Here is an 18,573-nt window from a genome sequence, read left to right as displayed (position 1 = left end):
TAAAACCACAGGCGAACAGCAGACCGTGCCGCCAACGTGGGAGCTCCTCTCCTTTCGTTCGTCGCTGTCGGCACACAAGCAAAGAGAAAGCGCTTCTTTTTCACAGATCAAGGAGCCCCACCGTAAGGCGGGGCGTCAAAAAATTCATATCAACTCATAGTGGTCCTTTCCACGGAAATCTTTAGTAAAAGGCGAAAGATTTATACGATATGAAGAGAACCATGAGTGTTCTGCCGGTCTAGAACATGACTTCAGGTAGCCACCGCCAGCGACACGGGTCACCATCAGGGTTACAAGTACCCTTAACGCCACGCACGGACCTTCAAAGTACTGCTTTACCTTTGTGCAAAAGGTGAAGTGATACGCATATGGTCTAGTCATTTTCAAACTGGGCCTAAGAAAAAGTTTAGTTTTTCCCCCTCCTCAAAATCCAGAAAAGCTTACAGCACCAGGTAAAACCACAGGCGAACAGCAGACCGTGCCGCCAAGGTGGGAGCTCCTCCCCTTTCGTTCGTCGCTGTCGGCACACAAGCAAAGAGAAAGCGCTTCTTTTTCACAAATCAAGGAGCCCCACCGTAATGCGGGGCGTCAAAAAATTCATATCAACTCATAGTGGTCCTTTCCACGGAAATCTTTAGTAAAAGGCGAAAGATTTATACGATATGAAGAGAACCATGAGTGTTCTTCCGGTCTAGAACATGACTTCAGGTAGCCACCGCCAGCGACACGGGTCACCATCAGGGTTACAAGTACCCTTGACGCCACGCACGGACCTTCTAAGTACTGCTTTACCTTTGTGCAAAAGGTGAAGTGATTCGCATATGGTCTAGTAATTTTCAAACTGGGCCTAAGAAAAAGTTTAGTTTTTCCCCCTCCTCAAAATCCAGAAAAGCTTACAGCACCAGGTAAAACCACAGGCGAACAGCAGACCGTGCCGCCAACGTGGGAGCTCCTCTCCTTTCGTTCGTCGCCGTCGGCACACAAGCAAAGAGAAAGCGCTTCTTTTTCACAGTTCAAGGAGCCCCACCGTAAGGCGGGGCGTAAAAAAATTCATATCAACTCATAGTGGTCCTTTCCACGGAAATCTTTAGTAAAAGGCGAAAGATTTATACGATATGAAGAGAACCATGAGTGTTCTGCCGGTCTAGAACATGACTTCAGGTAGCCACCGCCAGCGACACGGGTCACCATCAGGGTTACAAGTACCCTTGACGCCACGCACGGACCTTCTAAGTACTGCTTTACCTTTGTGCAAAAGGTGAAGTGATTCGCATATGGTCTAGTAATTTTCAAACTGGGCCTAAGAAAAAGTTTAGTTTTTCCCCCTCCTCAAAATCCAGAAAAGCTTACAGCACCAGGTAAAACCACAGGCGAACAGCAGACCGTGCCGCCAACGTGGGAGCTCCTCTCCTTTCGTTCGTCGCTGTCGGCACACAAGCAAAGAGAAAGCGCTTCTTTTTCACAGTTCAAGGAGCCCCACCGTAAGGCGGGGCGTCAAAAAATTCATATCAACTCATAGTGGTCCTTTCCACGGAAATCTTTAGTAAAAGGCGAAAGATTTATACGATATGAAGAGAACCATGAGTGTTCTGCCGGTCTAGAACATGACTTCAGGTAGCCACCGCCAGCGACACGGGTCACCATCAGGGTTACAAGTACCCTTAACGCCACGCACGGACCTTCAAAGTACTGCTTTACCTTTGTGCAAAAGGTGAAGTGATACGCATATGGTCTAGTCATTTTCAAACTGGGCCTAAGAAAAAGTTTAGTTTTTCCCCCTCCTCAAAATCCAGAAAAGCTTACAGCACCAGGTAAAACCACAGGCGAACAGCAGACCGTGCCGCCAAGGTCGGAACTCCTCCCCTTTCGTTCGTCGCTGTCGGCACACAAGCAAAGAGAAAGCGCTTCTTTTTCACAAATCAAGGAGCCCCACCGTAGGGCGGGGCGTCAAAAAATTCATATCAACTCATAGTGGTCCTTTCCACGGAAATCTTTAGTAAAAGGCGAAAGATTTATACGATATGAAGAGAACCATGAGTGTTCTTCCGGTCTAGAACATGACTTCAGGTAGCCACCGCCAGCGACACGGGTCACCATCAGGGTTACAAGTACCCTTGACGCCACGCACGGACCTTCTAAGTACTGCTTTACCTTTGTGCAAAAGGTGAAGTGATTCGCATATGGTCTAGTAATTTTCAAACTGGGCCTAAGAAAAAGTTTAGTTTTTCCCCCTCCTCAAAATCCAGAAAAGCTTACAGCACCAGGTAAAACCACAGGCGAACAGCAGCCCGTGCCGCCAACGTGGGAGCTCCTCTCCTTTCGTTCGTCGCTGTCGGCACACAAGCAAAGAGAAAGCGCTTCTTTTTCACAGTTCAAGGAGCCCCACCGTAAGGCGGGGCGTCAAAAAATTCATATCAACTCATAGTGGTCCTTTCCACGGAAATCTTTAGTAAAAGGCGAAAGATTTATACGATATGAAGAGAACCATGAGTGTTCTGCCGGTCTAGAACATGACTTCAGGTAGCCACCGCCAGCGACACGGGTCACCATCAGGGTTACAAGTACCCTTGACGCCACGCACGGACCTTCTAAGTACTGCTTTACCTTTGTGCAAAAGGTGAAGTGATTCGCATATGGTCTAGTAATTTTCAAACTGGGCCTAAGAAAAAGTTTAGTTTTTCCCCCTCCTCAAAATCCAGAAAAGCTTACAGCACCAGGTAAAACCACAGGCGAACAGCAGACCGTGCCTCCAACGTGGGAGCTCCTCTCCTTTCGTTCGTCGCTGTCGGCACAAAAGCAAAGAGAAAGCGCTTCTTTTTCACAGTTCAAGGAGCCCCACCGTAAGGCGGGGCGTCAAAAAATTCATATCAACTCATAGTGGTCCTTTCCACGGAAATCTTTAGTAAAAGGCGAAAGATTTATACGATATGAAGAGAACCATGAGTGTTCTGCCGGTCTAGAACATGACTTCAGGTAGCCACCGCCAGCGACACGGGTCACCATCAGGGTTACAAGTACCCTTAACGCCACGCACGGACCTTCAAAGTACTGCTTTACCTTTGTGCAAAAGGTGAAGTGATACGCATATGGTCTAGTCATTTTCAAACTGGGCCTAAGAAAAAGTTTAGTTTTTCCCCCTCCTCAAAATCCAGAAAAGCTTACAGCACCAGGTAAAACCACAGGCGAACAGCAGACCGTGCCGCCAAGGTCGGAGCTCCTCCCCTTTCGTTCGTCGCTGTCGGCACACAAGCAAAGAGAAAGCGCTTCTTTTTCACAAATCAAGGAGCCCCACCGTAGGGCGGGGCGTCAAAAAATTCATATCAACTCATAGTGGTCCTTTCCACGGAAATCTTTAGTAAAAGGCGAAAGATTTATACGATATGAAGAGAACCATGAGTGTTCTTCCGGTCTAGAACATGACTTCAGGTAGCCACCGCCAGCGACACGGGTCACCATCAGGGTTACAAGTACCCTTGACGCCACGCACGGACCTTCTAAGTACTGCTTTACCTTTGTGCAAAAGGTGAAGTGATTCGCATATGGTCTAGTAATTTTCAAACTGGGCCTAAGAAAAAGTTTAGTTTTTCCCCCTCCTCAAAATCCAGAAAAGCTTACAGCACCAGGTAAAACCACAGGCGAACAGCAGCCCGTGCCGCCAACGTGGGAGCTCCTCTCCTTTCGTTCGTCGCTGTCGGCACACAAGCAAAGAGAAAGCGCTTCTTTTTCACAGTTCAAGGAGCCCCACCGTAAGGCGGGGCGTCAAAAAATTCATATCAACTCATAGTGGTCCTTTCCACGGAAATCTTTAGTAAAAGGCGAAAGATTTATGCGATATGAAGAGAACCATGAGTGTTCTGCCGGTTTAGAACATGACTTCAGGTAGCCACCGCCAGCGACACGGGTCACCATCAGGGTTACAAGTACCCTTAACGCCACGCACGGACCTTCAAAGTACTGCTTTACCTTTGTGCAAAAGGTGAAGTGATACGCATATGGTCTAGTCATTTTCAAACTGGGCCTAAGAAAAAGTTTAGTTTTTCCCCCTCCTCAAAATCCAGAAAAGCTTACAGCACCAGGTAAAACCACAGGCGAACATCAGACCTTGCCGCCAACGTGGGAGCTCCTCTCCTTTCGTTCGTCGCTGTCGGCACACAAGCAAAGAGAAAGCGCTTCTTTTTCACAGATCAAGGAGCCCCACCGTAAGGCGGGGCGTCAAAAAATTCATATCAACTCATAGTGGTCCTTTCCACGGAAATCTTTAGTAAAAGGCGAAAGATTTATACGATATGAAGAGAACCATGAGTGTTCTGCCGGTCTAGAACAAGACTTCAGGTAGCCACCGCCAGCGACACGGGTCACCATCAGGGTTACAAGTACCCTTGACGCCACGCACGGACCTTCTAAGTACTGCTTTACCTTTGTGCAAAAGGTGAAGTGATTCGCATATGGTCTAGTAATTTTCAAACTGGGCCTAAGAAAAAGTTTAGTTTTTCCCCCTCCTCAAAATCCAGAAAAGCTTACAGCACCAGGTAAAACCACAGGCGAACATCAGACCTTGCCGCCAACGTGGGAGCTCCTCTCCTTTCGTTCGTCGCTGTCGGCACACAAGCAAAGAGAAAGCGCTTCTTTTTCACAGATCAAGGAGCCCCACCGTAAGGCGGGGCGTCAAAAAATTCATATCAACTCATAGTGGTCCTTTCCACGGAAATCTTTAGTAAAAGGCGAAAGATTTATACGATATGAAGAGAACCATGAGTGTTCTGCCGGTCTAGAACAAGACTTCAGGTAGCCACCGCCAGCGACACGGGTCACCATCAGGGTTACAAGTACCCTTGACGCCACGCACGGACCTTCTAAGTACTGCTTTACCTTTGTGCAAAAGGTGAAGTGATTCGCATATGGTCTAGTAATTTTCAAACTGGGCCTAAGAAAAAGTTTAGTTTTTCCCCCTCCTCAAAATCCAGAAAAGCTTACAGCACCAGGTAAAACCACAGGCGAACAGCAGACCGTGCCGCCAAGGTCGGAGCTCCTCCCCTTTCGTTCGTCGCTGTCGGCACACAAGCAAAGAGAAAGCACTTCTTTTTCACAAATCAAGGAGCCCCACCGTAGGACGGGGCGTCAAAAAATTCATATCAACTCATAGTGGTCCTTTCCACGGAAATCTTTAGTAAAAGGCGAAAGATTTATACGATATGAAGAGAACCATGAGTGTTCTGCCGGTCTAGAACATGACTTCAGGTAGCCACCGCCAACGACACGGGTCACCATCAGGGTTACAAGTACCCTTGACGCCACGCACGGACCTTCTAAGTACTGCTTTACCTTTGTGCAAAAGGTGAAGTGATTCGCATATGGTCTAGTAATTTTCAAACTGGGCCTAAGAAAAAGTTTAGTTTTTCCCCCTCCTCAAAATCCAGAAAAGCTTACAGCACCAGGTAAAACCACAGGCGAACAGCAGACCGTGCCGCCAACGTAGGAGCTCCTCTCCTTTCGTTCGTCGCTGTCGGCACACAAGCAAAGAGAAAGCGCTTCTTTTTCACAGATCAAGGAACCCCACCGTAAGGCGGGGCGTCAAAAAATTCATATCAACTCATAGTGGTCCTTTCCACGGAAATCTTTAGTAAAAGGCGAAAGATTTATACGATATGAAGAGAACCATGAGTGTTCTGCCGGTCTAGAACATGACTTCAGGTAGCCACCGCCAGCGACACGGGTCACCATCAGGGTTACAAGTACCCTTAACGCCACGCACGGACCTTCAAAGTACTGCTTTACCTTTGTGCAAAAGGTGAAGTGATACGTATATGGTCTAGTAATTTTCAAACTGGGTCTAAGAAAAAGTTTAGTTTTTCCCCCTCCTCAAAATCCAGAAAAGCTTACAGCACCAGGTAAAACCACAGGCGAACAGCAGACCGTGCCGCCAAGGTGGGAGCTCCTCCCCTTTCGTTCGTCGCCATCGGCACACAAGCAAAGAGAAAGCGTTTCTTTTTCACAAATCAAGGAGCCCCACCGTAAGGCGGGGCGTCAAAAAATTCATATCAACTCATAGTGGTCCTTTCCACGGAAATCTTTAGTAAAAGGCGAAAGATTTATACGATATGAAGAGAACCATGAGTGTTCTGCCGGTCTAGAACATGACTTCAGGTAGCCACCGCCAGCGACACGGGTCACCATCAGGGTTACAAGTACCCTTAACGCCACGCACGGACCTTCAAAGTACTGCTTTACCTTTGTGCAAAAGGTGAAGTGATACGCATATGGTCTAGTCATTTTCAAACTGGGCCTAAGAAAAAGTTTAGTTTTTCCCCCTCCTCAAAATCCAGAAAAGCTTACAGCACCAGGTAAAACCACAGGCGAACAGCAGTCCGTGCCGCCAAGGTCGGAGCTCCTCCCCTTTCGTTCGTCGCTGTCGGCACACAAGCAAAGAGAAAGCGCTTCTTTTTCACAGATCAAGGAGCCCCACCGTAAGGCGGGGCGTCAAAAAATTCATATCAACTCATAGTGGTCCTTTCCACGGAAATCTTTAGTAAAAGGCGAAAGATTTATACGATATGAAGAGAACCATGAGTGTTCTGCCGGTCTAGAACATGACTTCAGGTAGCCACCGCCAGCGACACGGGTCACCATCAGGGTTACAAGTACCCTTGACGCCACGCACGGACCTTCTAAGTATTGCTTTACCTTTGTGCAAAAGGTGAAGTGATTCGCATATGGTCTAGTAATTTTCAAACTGGGCCTAAGAAAAAGTTTAGTTTTTCCCCCTCCTCAAAATCCAGAAAAGCTTACAGCACCAGGTAAAACCACAGGCGAACAGCAGACCGTGCCGCCAACGTGGGAGCTCCTCTCCTTTCGTTCGTCGCTGTCGGCACACAAGCAAAGAGAAAGCGCTTCTTTTTCACAGATCAAGGAGCCCCACCGTAAGGCGGGGCGTCAAAAAATTCATATCAACTCATAGTGGTCCTTTCCACGGAAATCTTTAGTAAAAGGCGAAAGATTTATGCGATATGAAGAGAACCATGAGTGTTCTGCCGGTTTAGAACATGACTTCAGGTAGCCACCGCCAGCGACACGGGTCACCATCAGGGTTACAAGTACCCTTAACGCCACGCACGGACCTTCAAAGTACTGCTTTACCTTTGTGCAAAAGGTGAAGTGATACGCATATGGTCTAGTCATTTTCAAACTGGGCCTAAGAAAAAGTTTAGTTTTTCCCCCTCCTCAAAATCCAGAAAAGCTTACAGCACCAGGTAAAACCACAGGCGAACAGCAGACCGTGCCGCCAACGTGGGAGCTCCTCTCCTTTCGTTCGTCGCTGTCGGCACACAAGCAAAGAGAAAGCGCTTCTTTTTCACAGATCAAGGAGCCCCACCGTAAGGCGGGGCGTCAAAAAATTCATATCAACTCATAGTGGTCCTTTCCACGGAAATCTTTAGTAAAAGGCGAAAGATTTATACGATATGAAGAGAACCATGAGTGTTCTGCCGGTCTACTTCTTCTTCTTCTTCTTCTTCTGTTTAATGGCGGGTCATATTTCCTCAATATATACCGCCACCTACTGGACTACTACACAGGAGTGTGTAAAAGGACGTTTGGCAAGAGATACCTTAAATCATAAAATCATAAAAATAAAAAATAAAACATAACTAAATAAAAAAAAAAAAAAAAAAACCTATATTATTCTAATTAAACCAGTATCTTTAAGATACATAATAAAATATTTAATTCTTTGTCCCTGCATTCCTTGGTCCTGTAATATGTCATGAATGTTATTTCCTATATCCAAGTCTTTCCATATTTTCCTGAACTGTTCATATTTCATACAACTAAACAATACATGATTAACATCCTCCAAAACTTTACATTCAGAACATATACCATTACTTTTATTTATTAAGGATAATGTAGCATTAAGACCTGTGTGGCCCAACCTCAGTCTGGTGAAAACAACTTCTTCATGTCTATTTAGACCCAATGAGGTGATTCTTTTCCCTTCAACACAGTTCTGATTCCCATGGTAATGTCTGGCCTCTCTGACTCCCATTCATCTTGCCATCTCAGCATGATTTCTGTGTTAAGTAAGGCTTTAGCATCTCCTTTACCCAATGGAATATGAATTCCAACCTGTTCTAATTCCAGAGCTTTTTTAGCTAATTTATCTGCAACTTCATTGCCATCAATTCCATAATGTCCTGGAATCCAACAGAATTGAACAGTTAATCCAAGATTAATAATATTTAAAAGAAGATGTTTCACCTCCAATATCAAATCTTCACGAATAGTATGACCTGATATAAAACTTTGTAGAACAGCCATAGAGTCAGAACATATAACTGATCTAAGAGGTTTAACCTCTTCAACCCATCTGAGGGCAGTTATTACTGCAGTCATCTCTATTGAGTAAACTGATAAAAAGTCACTCACTCTATACCCATATTTTTTGTCAAATTCTGGAATATAAATACCAATACCAGATCTTCCTTTAGGATCTTTGGAACCATCTGTATATATTTTCAGGTATCCATAATATGTCCTATTTAAATAGCTTAAGCAGGCTTCAGAATAACTTTGCTTGGTGAGATGCTCACTTTTATCTGCTAATAACTCAATGTTTACCTCAGGAGCAGGGAGTAACCATGGAGGAACACTGCTTAGAGCTAATGCTGGGCCATACTTCAACTCTGTCAAACCATATTGATTTACTAGATTGTCTATATTCCAGCCAAAACCACTGGAGCATTTAGAATACTCCCAACAATCATTAAAAACTGACAGAGCTGGGTTGTTAAAACTTCCTTTTAACCTAACCCAATAAGTTAAGGACAACTTCTCATACCTTAAGCTAATAGGGGGTTCCTTTGATTCCACCAGTAAAGCACTTGTGGGAGTTGTTTTAAAAGCACCCAGAGCAATCCTCAAAGCCTTAAATTGCATACTTTCAATTTTCTTTATTGATGTTTTACATGCTGAACTGTAAATTATGCAACCATAGTCAATATTTGATCGAATCAATGCTTTATATATGTTAATGAGAGATTGCCTGTCTGCTCCCCATTTTTGCCCAGAGACCATTCTCATGAGATTAATGACCTTTTTACACTTAGTTTCTATGTACTGGATGTGATATTTCCATGTTAGTTTGGTATCCAACCATAATCCTAAGTACTTAAATGTTTCATTTCTTTCAAGCTGTTGATTGTACAATGTCATTTTATATGTTTCAGGAACTTTTTTCCTAGTGAAATATACAACCTGTGACTTTGAGACAGAAAATTTGAAACCCCAATCAACTCCCCACTCTTCAAGCAAGTGAATGTCCTTTTGTACTTTCTCATTAACATATGAAATGTTACGCCCTCTTCTCCAAATGACAGCATCATCTGCATATAATAGGCCTTCATAATTCTCTCCCATTTTTTCATATATATCATTAATCATTATGTTGAACAATATAGGGCTGATGACACTTCCCTGAGGAATTCCATTTTCAACAATAAACTCATCAGACACTGCATCACCCACTTTAACTCTGATAGAACGCTGAGATAGAAAGTCAAGTATATAATTATACATTTTTCCATTAATTCTCATTTTTTCTAATTTAATCAGCAGACCTTCTCTCCACATAGTATCATATGCTTTCTCAATATCCAGGAAGACTGTTACCATTACTTCTTTCATAATTAAAGATTTTTCAATTTCATTACTTACTTTAACCAAAGCATCAGTTGTTGATTTGCACCTCCTAAATCCAGTTTGATAGCCTTTAAGTGGATTTATGTATTCAAGGAAATAATTCAAACGCATTACTATAATTTTTTCCAATAATTTCCCAAGGTGTGAAGTGAGTGCAATAGGCCTATAGTTTCCTGGATCACTTGAGTCTTTACCTGGCTTAGAAAAAGGAAGGATTCTTGCCCATTTCCATATGCTTGGTAATTTACCTTCATTCCATACTTTATTAAACAGTATAAGGACTTTAGTTAATATATTATCAGGTAATTTTCTTAACATAGCATAACAGATATTGTCTGTCCCTGGAGCAGAATAAGCAGTATTACTCAATGCCCTCTTAAGTTCTGACATATTAATTTCAGCATCCATAATAGACATATCTGGCTCCTTTGCATTTAAAATATTTTTATTTGTTTCCATTACCTCTTTTTTCCTTCTCTTATATCGCTCCTCCAGATGACTACCCTTGTGTATGTCTGCAAAAGCTCTACCAAGCATATTGGCTTTATCAATATCTGAAATTGCTTGATTCCCATCTTTAATTAAAACAGGAATATGAGGAGGCTTAAATTTGCCTATCATTTTCTTAACCATCATCCATACTTTATTTAGAGTAGTTTCTTTCCCTATTGTTGTACAAAACTGTCTCCATGAATCTCTCTTAGCCTCCTTAATAACTTTCCTGGCTAACGCCTTTTTTCTTTGGTAATTACAAAGATTGTCCATTGTTAGATTTCTACGCAGGATCTTAAAACCTCTATTTCTTTCCTTTATAGCCTCAGAACATTTATCATTCCACCATGGAACATTGATTTGTTTCTTTTGATTCTGACTAATAGGAATGCTTTGGCTGGCTGCAATCAATATAAAAGAACTTACCTTGCTATTCATTTCATCAATTGTCTGATCATCATTTATTGATATATCATCATTCTCACAAATTTCTACAAATTTCTTCCAATCTGCTTTTTTAAAATTCCATCTATGGGGCACATTACTCTGTTCAATCTTGATTTCTATACCCACTTCACATATGATTGGGAAATGATCACTACCCATGCTTGTGCTTTGATCTATTACCCATTCACATCTACTTGCAATTGTTCTATCAACTAGAGTTAAATCTATACAAGAAGTTTCATTTTTATATACATTAATTCTAGTACCACATCCATTATTTAGACACACCAACATTCTATCATTCATCATTTCTTCCACTGCCTCTCCATTCAAATCGGTCAGTTTACTACCCCATAAACTATTGTGCGCATTGAAATCCCCACACCAGATCTCTCTATAGTTTCTTTTAACAACACCCTTCAATAATTCATTAGTTAATGCTTTACATGGATTGTAATAATTAATGATAGTAAAATTACCACTACCTTCATTACATATTTCAGTTACCACACATTCATAATCTTTGGTTTTAATGAATCTATATGGAATTCCCAATTTAATAAATGTCATACATCCTCCACCTCTACCCTTTTCTCTATCATATCTAATACCATTGTACCCTTTTAATATAAAGTCAAGGTGTGGTCTTAACCAGGTTTCTTGAATACATATTACATCAGGTTTTTCTTGCAGTTCATGAATGTATCTTTTAAATTCTTGACCATTTGCAATTAGACTTCTGGCATTCCATTGTAGAATGAGGAATACCATAATGATTTTAATTAGACTTTTGACCATCAGACTTACACTTCAATATCTCTTGAATTTCACTGGCTTGTGAACTAAATCCTAATAAGTCATTTGCAATATCTACAATTGCTTTGATCTTGTCACTTCCCTGAGGAAGTTCAGTTGCTTTAGTAATCACAGCATACATAAAGGCAAGGAAGTCATTTTTCTTAACCAACATTACTTCTTCTGACATTTTGCTTTTAAGATCACAGCATTCTGATGGATGAGAGTCAAGTCTATGTCTACTGATCTGTTGAGTAGGCCTACCCTCTTTAGGATAACTCTTGTAATTAGTTCTACTTATTGGATTGCTAGAAGCTTGTTCTGTCATAGAGGGGGGAACATTAAAGCTAGAACCTTTCTTCTCACATACAACTTTCTTAGCAGCCTCTGCATATGACACTTTCTGAGTAATTTTGACTTTCTGGACTTCTCTTGCCTCCTTGTGTTTCTCACAACCTCCATAAGCAGCACTATGATTACCACCACAATTACAACATTTTATCACAGCATCTTGTTCACAATGACCATACTCGTGTTCTCCTCCACATTTCGCACATCTAAGTTTACCTCTACATTGACTGGCAGCATGGCCAAACCTTTGGCAATGAAAGCATCTTAATGGCGGTGGAATATATTCTCGTACTGAGTAAGACATGTATCCCATTTGAACCCTATTTGGCAGTTCTTTCTTGAAGCTTAACAAAATCGATAAGCTTTCTGTTTTATCTTTACCTTTTGTCAATCGTTTAGCTTCAACCAAATCATATTCCTTTAAACATTCCATGATCTCCTCCATTGAAACTGATGTTGGAATACCTGATATCACTCCTCTTACCTTGGATGCTGCACCTGGAATGTGTGCCGTTACCTTGAGTTTGTTAAGCGTAGTTTTGTTAAGAATGATACTTTGTTGTTCTTTTGAATTGGCAAAGATCAGGATCCTCCCGTTCCCCATAAACCGTGCATGATTTATTTTACCTATTTCCTTTTCTATTGCCTTTGTGATATGTATTGGATGAAGATCTGGTCCTCCCTTTTGATCAAACACCAAAATAACTTTCCACACATCATCCTGATTTCTCAAAACTCGGTTACCGTCAGTTTTACTCTTTTTTGCCAAAACGATTGATTCTATGGAATCCCCTTCACTCTCTGATCTTTGCCTTACATTCTGCCTGTTGCCAGCAACCTCATCCCAAAACATTTTGTCATCAATTATATTATCAAGACTTAGAGCTAAAAAAGTTCCACCAGATTTCTCAGCCATTATCCAATTACATTCACTGCGAGTAATTTATTTACTTAAATCTCCGACGTTCAAACTTTCCGCGTCCCAAACTTTCGCGTCAAAACCTCTGTCCTTCCACTTCCGCCGGATCTCCCACGACGGGCCGGAAATATGTCGGTGTCAAGAAATCAAGATAAAAGTCTACAACCAGCTTCTGCCGGTCTAGAACATGACTTCAGGTAGCCACCGCCAGCGACACGGGTCACCATCAGGGTTACAAGTACCCTTAACGCCACGCACGGACCTTCAAAGTACTGCTTTACCTTTGTGCAAAAGGTGAAGTGATACGCATATGGTCTAGTCATTTTCAAACTGGGCCTAAGAAAAAGTTTAGTTTTTCCCCCTCCTCAAAATCCAGAAAAGCTTACAGCACCAGGTAAAACCACAGGCAAACAGCAGACCGTGCCGCCAACGTGGGAGCTCCTCTCCTTTCGTTCGTCGCTGTCGGCACACAAGCAAAGAGAAAGCGCTTCTTTTTCACAGATCAAGGAGCCCCACCGTAAGGCGGGGCGTCAAAAAATTCATATCAACTCATAGTGGTCCTTTCCACGGAAATCTTTAGTAAAAGGCGAAAGATTTATACGATATGAAGAGAACCATGAGTGTTCTGCCGGTCTAGAACAAGACTTCAGGTAGCCACCGCCAGCGACACGGGTCACCATCAGGGTTACAAGTACCCTTGACGCCACGCACGGACCTTCTAAGTACTGCTTTACCTTTGTGCAAAAGGTGAAGTGATTCGCATATGGTCTAGTAATTTTCAAACTGGGCCTAAGAAAAAGTTTAGTTTTTCCCCCTCCTCAAAATCCAGAAAAGCTTACAGCACCAGGTAAAACCACAGGCGAACATCAGACCTTGCCGCCAACGTGGGAGCTCCTCTCCTTTCGTTCGTCGCTGTCGGCACACAAGCAAAGAGAAAGCGCTTCTTTTTCACAGATCAAGGAACCCCACCGTAAGGCGGGGCGTCAAAAAATTCATATCAACTCATAGTGGTCCTTTCCACGGAAATCTTTAGTAAAAGGCGAAAGATTTATACGATATGAAGAGAACCATGAGTGTTCTGCCGGTCTAGAACATGACTTCAGGTAGCCACCGCCAACGACACGGGTCACCATCAGGGTTACAAGTACCCTTGACGCCACGCACGGACCTTCTAAGTACTGCTTTACCTTTGTGCAAAAGGTGAAGTGATTCGCATATGGTCTAGTAATTTTCAAACTGGGCCTAAGAAAAAGTTTAGTTTTTCCCCCTCCTCAAAATCCAGAAAAGCTTACAGCACCAGGTAAAACCACAGGCGAACAGCAGACCATGCCGCCAACGTAGGAGCTCCTCTCCTTTCGTTCGTCGCTGTCGGCACACAAGCAAAGAGAAAGCGCTTCTTTTTCACAGATCAAAGAACCCCACCGTAAGGCGGGGCGTCAAAAAATTCATATCAACTCATAGTGGTCCTTTCCACGGAAATCTTTAGTAAAAGGCGAAAGATTTATACGATATGAAGAGAACCATGAGTGTTCTGCCGGTCTAGAACATGACTTCAGGTAGCCACCGCCAGCGACACGGGTCACCATCAGGGTTACAAGTACCCTTAACGCCACGCACGGACCTTCAAAGTACTGCTTTACCTTTGTGCAAAAGGTGAAGTGATACGTATATGGTCTAGTAATTTTCAAACTGGGTCTAAGAAAAAGTTTAGTTTTTCCCCCTCCTCAAAATCCAGAAAAGCTTACAGCACCAGGTAAAACCACAGGCGAACAGCAGACCGTGCCGCCAAGGTGGGAGCTCCTCCCCTTTCGTTCGTCGCCATCGGCACACAAGCAAAGAGAAAGCGCTTCTTTTTCACAAATCAAGGAGCCCCACCGTAAGGCGGGGCGTCAAAAAATTCATATCAACTCATAGTGGTCCTTTCCACGGAAATCTTTAGTAAAAGGCGAAAGATTTATACGATATGAAGAGAACCATGAGTGTTCTGCCGGTCCAGAACATGACTTCAGGTAGCCACCGCCAGCGACACGGGTCACCATCAGGGTTACAAGTACCCTTAACGCCACGCACGGACCTTCAAAGTACTGCTTTACCTTTGTGCAAAAGGTGAAGTGATACGCATATGGTCTAGTCATTTTCAAACTGGGCCTAAGAAAAAGTTTAGTTTTTCCCCCTCCTCAAAATCCAGAAAAGCTTACAGCACCAGGTAAAACCACAGGCGAACAGCAGTCCGTGCCGCCAAGGTCGGAGCTCCTCCCCTTTCGTTCGTCGCTGTCGGCACACAAGCAAAGAGAAAGCGCTTCTTTTTCACAGATCAAGGAGCCCCACCGTAAGGCGGGGCATCAAAAAATTCATATCAACTCATAGTGGTCCTTTCCACGGAAATCTTTAGTAAAAGGCGAAAGATTTATACGATATGAAGAGAACCATGAGTGTTCTGCCGGTCTAGAACATGACTTCAGGTAGCCACCGCCAGCGACACGGGTCACCATCAGGGTTACAAGTACCCTTGACGCCACGCACGGACCTTCTAAGTACTGCTTTACCTTTGTGCAAAAGGTGAAGTGATTCGCATATGGTCTAGTAATTTTCAAACTGGGCCTAAGAAAAAGTTTAGTTTTTCCCCCTCCTCAAAATCCAGAAAAGCTTACAGCACCAGGTAAAACCACAGGCGAACAGCAGACCGTGCCGCCAACGTGGGAGCTCCTCTCCTTTCGTTCGTCGCTGTCGGCACACAAGCAAAGAGAAAGCGCTTCTTTTTCACAGATCAAGGAGCCCCACCGTAAGGCGGGGCGTCAAAAAATTCATATCAACTCATAGTGGTCCTTTCCACGGAAATCTTTAGTAAAAGGCGAAAGATTTATACAATATGAAGAGAACCATGAGTGTTCTGCCGGTCTAGAACAAGACTTCAGGTAGCCACCGCCAGCGACACGGGTCACCATCAGGGTTACAAGTACCCTTGACGCCACGCACGGACCTTCTAAGTACTGCTTTACCTTTGTGCAAAAGGTGAAGTGATTCGCATATGGTCTAGTAATTTTCAAACTGGGCCTAAGAAAAAGTTTAGTTTTTCCCCCTCCTCAAAATCCAGAAAAGCTTACAGCACCAGGTAAAACCACAGGCGAACATCAGACCTTGCCGCCAACGTGGGAGCTCCTCTCCTTTCGTTCGTCGCTGTCGGCACACAAGCAAAGAGAAAGCGCTTCTTTTTCACAGATCAAGGAACCCCACCGTAAGGCGGGGCGTCAAAAAATTCATATCAACTCATAGTGGTCCTTTCCACGGAAATCTTTAGTAAAAGGCGAAAGATTTATACGATATGAAGAGAACCATGAGTGTTCTGCCGGTCTAGAACATGACTTCAGGTAGCCACCGCCAACGACACGGGTCACCATCAGGGTTACAAGTACCCTTGACGCCACGCACGGACCTTCTAAGTACTGCTTTACCTTTGTGCAAAAGGTGAAGTGATTCGCATATGGTCTAGTAATTTTCAAACTGGGCCTAAGAAAAAGTTTAGTTTTTCCCCCTCCTCAAAATCCAGAAAAGCTTACAGCACCAGGTAAAACCACAGGCGAACAGCAGACCATGCCGCCAACGTAGGAGCTCCTCTCCTTTCGTTCGTCGCTGTCGGCACACAAGCAAAGAGAAAGCGCTTCTTTTTCACAGATCAAAGAACCCCACCGTAAGGCGGGGCGTCAAAAAATTCATATCAACTCATAGTGGTCCTTTCCACGGAAATCTTTAGTAAAAGGCGAAAGATTTATACGATATGAAGAGAACCATGAGTGTTCTGCCGGTCTAGAACATGACTTCAGGTAGCCACCGCCAGCGACACGGGTCACCATCAGGGTTACAAGTACCCTTAACGCCACGCACGGACCTTCAAAGTACTGCTTTACCTTTGTGCAAAAGGTGAAGTGATACGTATATGGTCTAGTAATTTTCAAACTGGGTCTAAGAAAAAGTTTAGTTTTTCCCCCTCCTCAAAATCCAGAAAAGCTTACAGCACCAGGTAAAACCACAGGCGAACAGCAGACCGTGCCGCCAAGGTGGGAGCTCCTCCCCTTTCGTTCGTCGCCATCGGCACACAAGCAAAGAGAAAGCGCTTCTTTTTCACAAATCAAGGAGCCCCACCGTAAGGCGGGGCGTCAAAAAATTCATATCAACTCATAGTGGTCCTTTCCACGGAAATCTTTAGTAAAAGGCGAAAGATTTATACGATATGAAGAGAACCATGAGTGTTCTGCCGGTCCAGAACATGACTTCAGGTAGCCACCGCCAGCGACACGGGTCACCATCAGGGTTACAAGTACCCTTAACGCCACGCACGGACCTTCAAAGTACTGCTTTACCTTTGTGCAAAAGGTGAAGTGATACGCATATGGTCTAGTCATTTTCAAACTGGGCCTAAGAAAAAGTTTAGTTTTTCCCCCTCCTCAAAATCCAGAAAAGCTTACAGCACCAGGTAAAACCACAGGCGAACAGCAGTCCGTGCCGCCAAGGTCGGAGCTCCTCCCCTTTCGTTCGTCGCTGTCGGCACACAAGCAAAGAGAAAGCGCTTCTTTTTCACAGATCAAGGAGCCCCACCGTAAGGCGGGGCGTCAAAAAATTCATATCAACTCATAGTGGTCCTTTCCACGGAAATCTTTAGTAAAAGGCGAAAGATTTATACGATATGAAGAGAACCATGAGTGTTCTGCCGGTCTAGAACATGACTTCAGGTAGCCACCGCCAGCGACACGGGTCACCATCAGGGTTACAAGTACCCTTGACGCCACACACGGACCTTCTAAGTATTGCTTTACCTTTGTGCAAAAGGTGAAGTGATTCGCATATGGTCTAGTAATTTTCAAACTGGGCCTAAGAAAAAGTTTAGTTTTTCCCCCTCCTCAAAATCCAGAAAAGCTTACAGCACCAGGTAAAACCACAGGCGAACAGCAGACCGTGCCGCCAACGTGGGAGCTCCTCTCCTTTCGTTCGTCGCCGTCGGCACACAAGCAAAGAGAAAGCGCTTCTTTTTCACAGTTCAAGGAGCCCCACCGTAAGGCGGGGCATCAAAAAATTCATATCAACTCATAGTGGTCCTTTCCACGGAAATCTTTAGTAAAAGGCGAAAGATTTATACGATATGAAGAGAACCATGAGTGTTCTGCCGGTCTAGAACATGACTTCAGGTAGCCACCGCCAGCGACACGGGTCACCATCAGGGTTACAAGTACCCTTGACGCCACGCACGGACCTTCTAAGTACTGCTTTACCTTTGTGCAAAAGGTGAAGTGATTCGCATATGGTCTAGTAATTTTCAAACTGGGCCTAAGAAAAAGTTTAGTTTTTCCCCCTCCTCAAAATCCAGAAAAGCTTACAGCACCAGGTAAAACCACAGGCGAACAGCAGACCGTGCCGCCAACGTGGGAGCTCCTCTCCTTTCGTTCGTCGCTGTCGGCACACAAGCAAAGAGAAAGCGCTTCTTTTTCACAGATCAAGGAGCCCCACCGTAAGGCGGGGCGTCAAAAAATTCATATCAACTCATAGTGGTCCTTTCCACGGAAATCTTTAGTAAAAGGCGAAAGATTTATACGATATGAAGAGAACCATGAGTGTTCTGCCGGTTTAGAACATGACTTCAGGTAGCCACCGCCAGCGACACGGGTCACCATCAGGGTTACAAGTACCCTTAACGCCACGCACGGACCTTCAAAGTACTGCTTTACCTTTGTGCAAAAGGTGAAGTGATACGCATATGGTCTAGTCATTTTCAAACTGGGCCTAAGAAAAAGTTTAGTTTTTCCCCCTCCTCAAAATCCAGAAAAGCTTACAGCACCAGGTAAAACCACAGGCGAACAGCAGACCGTGCCGCCAACGTGGGAGCT

General features: G+C 44.0%; 29 non-coding genes across 29 annotated transcripts; all 29 read right to left on the bottom strand.

Moving 5' to 3' along the window:
* Positions 1–113: 113 nt before the first annotated feature.
* Positions 114–229, bottom strand: LOC134063419 (U5 spliceosomal RNA). The gene has a single exon (XR_009936176.1). It is a non-coding gene; the product is annotated as a U5 spliceosomal RNA (small nuclear RNA).
* Positions 230–566: 337 nt separating this feature from the next.
* LOC134062760 (U5 spliceosomal RNA) lies at positions 567–682 on the bottom strand. The gene has a single exon (XR_009935545.1). It is a non-coding gene; the product is annotated as a U5 spliceosomal RNA (small nuclear RNA).
* A 337-nt stretch (positions 683–1,019) lies between these two features.
* Positions 1,020–1,135, bottom strand: LOC134062824 (U5 spliceosomal RNA). Its single transcript, XR_009935609.1, has one exon. It is a non-coding gene; the product is annotated as a U5 spliceosomal RNA (small nuclear RNA).
* Positions 1,136–1,472: 337 nt separating this feature from the next.
* On the bottom strand, positions 1,473–1,588 carry LOC134063418 (U5 spliceosomal RNA). Its single transcript, XR_009936175.1, has one exon. It is a non-coding gene; the product is annotated as a U5 spliceosomal RNA (small nuclear RNA).
* Positions 1,589–1,925: 337 nt separating this feature from the next.
* Positions 1,926–2,041, bottom strand: LOC134062793 (U5 spliceosomal RNA). Its single transcript, XR_009935578.1, has one exon. It is a non-coding gene; the product is annotated as a U5 spliceosomal RNA (small nuclear RNA).
* A 337-nt stretch (positions 2,042–2,378) lies between these two features.
* LOC134063417 (U5 spliceosomal RNA) lies at positions 2,379–2,494 on the bottom strand. The gene has a single exon (XR_009936174.1). It is a non-coding gene; the product is annotated as a U5 spliceosomal RNA (small nuclear RNA).
* Positions 2,495–2,831: 337 nt separating this feature from the next.
* Positions 2,832–2,947, bottom strand: LOC134063416 (U5 spliceosomal RNA). The gene has a single exon (XR_009936173.1). It is a non-coding gene; the product is annotated as a U5 spliceosomal RNA (small nuclear RNA).
* Positions 2,948–3,284: 337 nt separating this feature from the next.
* On the bottom strand, positions 3,285–3,400 carry LOC134062792 (U5 spliceosomal RNA). Its single transcript, XR_009935577.1, has one exon. It is a non-coding gene; the product is annotated as a U5 spliceosomal RNA (small nuclear RNA).
* Positions 3,401–3,737: 337 nt separating this feature from the next.
* Positions 3,738–3,853, bottom strand: LOC134062781 (U5 spliceosomal RNA). The gene has a single exon (XR_009935566.1). It is a non-coding gene; the product is annotated as a U5 spliceosomal RNA (small nuclear RNA).
* Positions 3,854–4,190: 337 nt separating this feature from the next.
* On the bottom strand, positions 4,191–4,306 carry LOC134063414 (U5 spliceosomal RNA). Its single transcript, XR_009936171.1, has one exon. It is a non-coding gene; the product is annotated as a U5 spliceosomal RNA (small nuclear RNA).
* A 337-nt stretch (positions 4,307–4,643) lies between these two features.
* On the bottom strand, positions 4,644–4,759 carry LOC134063413 (U5 spliceosomal RNA). The gene has a single exon (XR_009936170.1). It is a non-coding gene; the product is annotated as a U5 spliceosomal RNA (small nuclear RNA).
* A 337-nt stretch (positions 4,760–5,096) lies between these two features.
* Positions 5,097–5,212, bottom strand: LOC134062772 (U5 spliceosomal RNA). Its single transcript, XR_009935557.1, has one exon. It is a non-coding gene; the product is annotated as a U5 spliceosomal RNA (small nuclear RNA).
* A 338-nt stretch (positions 5,213–5,550) lies between these two features.
* Positions 5,551–5,665, bottom strand: LOC134062815 (U5 spliceosomal RNA). Its single transcript, XR_009935600.1, has one exon. It is a non-coding gene; the product is annotated as a U5 spliceosomal RNA (small nuclear RNA).
* Positions 5,666–6,002: 337 nt separating this feature from the next.
* LOC134063412 (U5 spliceosomal RNA) lies at positions 6,003–6,118 on the bottom strand. The gene has a single exon (XR_009936169.1). It is a non-coding gene; the product is annotated as a U5 spliceosomal RNA (small nuclear RNA).
* Positions 6,119–6,455: 337 nt separating this feature from the next.
* On the bottom strand, positions 6,456–6,571 carry LOC134063410 (U5 spliceosomal RNA). Its single transcript, XR_009936168.1, has one exon. It is a non-coding gene; the product is annotated as a U5 spliceosomal RNA (small nuclear RNA).
* A 337-nt stretch (positions 6,572–6,908) lies between these two features.
* Positions 6,909–7,024, bottom strand: LOC134062780 (U5 spliceosomal RNA). Its single transcript, XR_009935565.1, has one exon. It is a non-coding gene; the product is annotated as a U5 spliceosomal RNA (small nuclear RNA).
* Positions 7,025–7,361: 337 nt separating this feature from the next.
* Positions 7,362–7,477, bottom strand: LOC134063409 (U5 spliceosomal RNA). Its single transcript, XR_009936167.1, has one exon. It is a non-coding gene; the product is annotated as a U5 spliceosomal RNA (small nuclear RNA).
* A 5,728-nt stretch (positions 7,478–13,205) lies between these two features.
* On the bottom strand, positions 13,206–13,321 carry LOC134063408 (U5 spliceosomal RNA). Its single transcript, XR_009936166.1, has one exon. It is a non-coding gene; the product is annotated as a U5 spliceosomal RNA (small nuclear RNA).
* Positions 13,322–13,659: 338 nt separating this feature from the next.
* LOC134062814 (U5 spliceosomal RNA) lies at positions 13,660–13,774 on the bottom strand. The gene has a single exon (XR_009935599.1). It is a non-coding gene; the product is annotated as a U5 spliceosomal RNA (small nuclear RNA).
* A 338-nt stretch (positions 13,775–14,112) lies between these two features.
* Positions 14,113–14,227, bottom strand: LOC134062813 (U5 spliceosomal RNA). Its single transcript, XR_009935598.1, has one exon. It is a non-coding gene; the product is annotated as a U5 spliceosomal RNA (small nuclear RNA).
* A 337-nt stretch (positions 14,228–14,564) lies between these two features.
* On the bottom strand, positions 14,565–14,680 carry LOC134063407 (U5 spliceosomal RNA). The gene has a single exon (XR_009936165.1). It is a non-coding gene; the product is annotated as a U5 spliceosomal RNA (small nuclear RNA).
* Positions 14,681–15,017: 337 nt separating this feature from the next.
* On the bottom strand, positions 15,018–15,133 carry LOC134063325 (U5 spliceosomal RNA). The gene has a single exon (XR_009936087.1). It is a non-coding gene; the product is annotated as a U5 spliceosomal RNA (small nuclear RNA).
* Positions 15,134–15,470: 337 nt separating this feature from the next.
* On the bottom strand, positions 15,471–15,586 carry LOC134062842 (U5 spliceosomal RNA). Its single transcript, XR_009935626.1, has one exon. It is a non-coding gene; the product is annotated as a U5 spliceosomal RNA (small nuclear RNA).
* Positions 15,587–15,924: 338 nt separating this feature from the next.
* LOC134062812 (U5 spliceosomal RNA) lies at positions 15,925–16,039 on the bottom strand. Its single transcript, XR_009935597.1, has one exon. It is a non-coding gene; the product is annotated as a U5 spliceosomal RNA (small nuclear RNA).
* A 338-nt stretch (positions 16,040–16,377) lies between these two features.
* LOC134062811 (U5 spliceosomal RNA) lies at positions 16,378–16,492 on the bottom strand. The gene has a single exon (XR_009935596.1). It is a non-coding gene; the product is annotated as a U5 spliceosomal RNA (small nuclear RNA).
* A 337-nt stretch (positions 16,493–16,829) lies between these two features.
* On the bottom strand, positions 16,830–16,945 carry LOC134063406 (U5 spliceosomal RNA). Its single transcript, XR_009936164.1, has one exon. It is a non-coding gene; the product is annotated as a U5 spliceosomal RNA (small nuclear RNA).
* Positions 16,946–17,282: 337 nt separating this feature from the next.
* LOC134063405 (U5 spliceosomal RNA) lies at positions 17,283–17,398 on the bottom strand. The gene has a single exon (XR_009936163.1). It is a non-coding gene; the product is annotated as a U5 spliceosomal RNA (small nuclear RNA).
* Positions 17,399–17,735: 337 nt separating this feature from the next.
* On the bottom strand, positions 17,736–17,851 carry LOC134063324 (U5 spliceosomal RNA). Its single transcript, XR_009936086.1, has one exon. It is a non-coding gene; the product is annotated as a U5 spliceosomal RNA (small nuclear RNA).
* Positions 17,852–18,188: 337 nt separating this feature from the next.
* LOC134063404 (U5 spliceosomal RNA) lies at positions 18,189–18,304 on the bottom strand. Its single transcript, XR_009936162.1, has one exon. It is a non-coding gene; the product is annotated as a U5 spliceosomal RNA (small nuclear RNA).
* Positions 18,305–18,573: the final 269 nt, after the last annotated feature.

The sequence above is a fragment of the Sardina pilchardus genome, chromosome 17, assembly GCF_963854185.1.
Source record: "Sardina pilchardus chromosome 17, fSarPil1.1, whole genome shotgun sequence".
Classification (NCBI taxonomy): domain Eukaryota; kingdom Metazoa; phylum Chordata; class Actinopteri; order Clupeiformes; family Clupeidae; genus Sardina; species Sardina pilchardus.
The sequence above is the reverse complement of the archived record's forward strand: the minus strand, read 5'-3'. Positions and strand labels throughout refer to the sequence as shown.